Source organism: Cebus imitator, unplaced genomic scaffold, assembly GCF_001604975.1.
Source record: "Cebus imitator isolate Cc_AM_T3 unplaced genomic scaffold, Cebus_imitator-1.0 Scaffold261, whole genome shotgun sequence".
NCBI classification, from domain to species: Eukaryota; Metazoa; Chordata; class Mammalia; order Primates; family Cebidae; genus Cebus; species Cebus imitator.
This window is the reverse complement of record NW_016107576.1, coordinates 5,018,515-5,021,831: the sequence shown is the minus strand read 5'-3', so window position 1 is coordinate 5,021,831 and position 3,317 is coordinate 5,018,515.

Genomic DNA, 3,317 nt, shown 5'->3' with positions numbered 1-3,317 from the left:
CACCATGTTGACCAGGATGGTCTTGATCTCTTGACCTTGTGATCCACCCGCCTCGGCCTCCCAAAGTGCTGGGATTACAGGCTTGAGCCACCGCGCCCGGCCGAGAACATATATTTTCATATATTTGTAAATGATTACCAAAAGGCCTGGGAGTCTACACCCCAAGTTGATTCCAGTAGACACTTTTTAGGAAGGAGAAAAGGAACAGATTTGCAGAAGTGGACAGCAGGTATAGACCCTATTGTTTCTTTCGTACGTGTATATACATATATAGGAAATGACAGGGTATGTACTTTGGGAGGCCGAGGTGAGCGGATCACCAGGAGCTCGAGACCAGCTTGGGCAACATGGTGAAACCCTGTCTCTACGAGAAAAATGCCAAAATTAGCTGGTGTGATGGCACATGCCTGTAATCCCAGGTACAGGGCAGGGGCCTCAAGGGGAGGATCCTTTGATTCCAGGATGTAGAGGTTGCAGTGAACCACGATCACACCACTGCACTCCAGCCTGGGTGAGAACGTGAGACCCTGTCTCAACCAGACAAAAAAGACGTGCATCTTCTTGGGAAATTCAACATCCTATGAGTTCAAAGAATTTAACTGTCTTCAAGTTTACATTCAAATCTGTGTCCTGTCCTACAGAGGACTTAGGCTCTCAGTGACCGTTTGTGCAGCATGAGCTGTGAGTGGATTTGCTGTGAAGGAGAGAGATGGTTAAGACAAGCTTTTGCCTTCCAAAAGCAAACTGTTTAGAGAAGCAACCAAGACATATACCCAGGAAATAGGGGGCCGAGAATCCCAGACAGGTGCAGGGCGGGAGGGTAAGGGATGCTTCTCCCCAGCCTGGCCCCAGGCCCACTATTGCCACTGGTTCACCAGCTTCCCAGGATGGGACTCACCTTTGGGCTTTCTGTGCCTGGGAGCCACTCCCAGTGATCTCCTCAGAGACCTTCTTCCTTTAAAGAATGACTTACTCCATGATCCCTGGGTCCAGAGCATGGAATCTTGGGTTATTGGTAAGGGCAGGAGTTTCTGGGAAGGTTTCCAAGGGGGGAGTGCATGGGGCCTGTAGGGACATCTTTGTTGGAACAGGTCTGCGTTCTGGGGGAGAAGCCTGGAGCAGTCAGGGAGGTAATGGTATGAGCTTTATGGCTAAGGCTCACACCTTGTCTACCAGCCGGTGGTTCTGCTTTCAACAGACCAAGATGGTCTGGCCACCTAAGCACCTAGAAAAACTGTCTTTCTTGTACCAAACGCCTTGGCTATGGCCCTTCTGCTGTTGGAGCTGGATTGGGGTCAGGGCTTCCTGGTATTTGATTTATAGAAGGTTCACCAACTCAAAGGCACTAGGGGACAGATAACAGATGTGGCAAGCGCCTCTTAGAGAGTGACAGAGACTGGAAATAAGCACACACCCTCTAAATACACACAGCCGAAAAATCACCCGCCATCGCATCCAAAACTCAGTGCCATGAAGCCCAATTTCTCAGATTGTGATTCCTGGTTAAAGGGGAGCTAGCAAAGGGTATAGAACCGAGGTTTGTGGAGTGTTGGGGTTGATTGCTTGTGTCATTACTGACACTGACAAGCACCTAACCCTCCTCCTCCTCCTACACCTGCCTCGGTTTCTCCACCTGTAAAATGCAGCTGAGCCGCAGGGTCATGGTGAACCACTGTGACCAGGTGACCCAGCTCGGAGGACGCTTTGCTCTAAGCAAGGGATTACACCGTGCTTTGCTTGAAACCAATAAACACTGCGTTCTTTCGTGGCCTCACTCCTCTTACATCGGCTGAAACCAACTGCGAGCCGTCTGCCTCATTTTCTCTTCCTAATGAGAGGAAATCTAATATCAGCTTTAGGCTGGTCGTGGAAATAACCCAGCTCCTCTGCTGTGAGGACGGGGTGGAGGCGCCCCAACTCCTGCAATCCTGCTGCATTGCCTGCCATCACCGCTGGGGGCGTGGCGGGGGAAGAAACGGTCCTTAGCTGGTGTCCTGGTCCCCATGCAGCAGGGAGTTGGCTGGAACCTCTTCCACCTCCTTCAGTGGAGACTTCTTTGCACCATTAAAAAGGGTTAGGACGCCCCTTGTCGCCATGCAGAGAAAACTTTGGGCGGCTGACCCCAACTCTCCTCACGCACAGCCAATCTCCTTCCAATTGTTTCATCAGCGTTGGGACTGTCAGCTCAAACCTGACAAGTGACAAGTCTCGGGCTCATGCTGACTAGATAATCAAAGTCTTGTCAGGGCTGTCAATACCCTGCAGATAGGAGAGGACAAAGGGAGGAAAGGTTTCTACAGAAACCGCTGCCTTCACACAAACGCTGTCGAAGCCTCTTACCTAAATCACCTGTTTGTCCCTAAGTGTCACTTACTGCCGAACCTACAGACTCAAAAGCACAAACCCTGAAAATGAAATAATAGCTTGATATCATGCATAGAAAATGCAGATTTTTCATTTCGTGGACGATTATCTTGTAATTTACCATCTAAGAAATGCATACGTGTATTTTTTGGTATCACTTAATTGCAGTAACTTGGTGGAAGAGATTTTTTTCTAGTAAAAAAACAAATATACAAAAAATCTAAACTGGAATCCACCAATTACATGGCATAGACTTACCTGGGTTGCATCTTTCTGGTAACACAAATAAATGAAGTCTGTATTGCAGCGTCTAATAGATGCAGTGACGCAGGTGCGTAAATACCCTCCAAGTCTCCACCTTGGTCTTGCTTTGCAAGAATATGCAGGTTGGTGAGCTAACAGCCCTTGCCTGAGAGTGGTGGCCCCTTGTCCATCTTCACGCCCAGGCACCAGCAGAGACTGAGGTAGGCCAACCGGTCTGTGAAGAAGAAGAGGGCTTCAGGGGCTTAAAGCCAAGGCCTCAGGAAGAACAGGGGTTCTGGCATGAGCCCCCTTTCCGCTCCTCTCCTCTTTCCACACCCGGGTTAGTGCTAGCCTTCACCCTCAAATCAAACCCTGTTGTCTTTGTAAAAGAGCTCTTGTTCAGTGATACCAAACCAGCTCCTTGCCTGGACGGGAGGAGCCTCCGGGAAATGTAGACTTCAGCGCCAGTGTGCAGACGGCATTTCTTGGTAGAGAGATGGCCCTGGAGAGCGGACTTAGAGCCCTTCTTGGGCCTGGGGATTGGCCTGGGTCAGTTTGTCCTTGGAGCCCTTGGTGGTCTGGCTGCCCTGGCTTAACCAGGGGAAGGTGGTGGGGCCCTGTCAGGGAAACTGCAGAGGGGAGGCTGACCCCTTCCCACTCGGAACAAACAGACCGCTTTTCCTGGCACCGGCGCTCCATGGATCAGACTT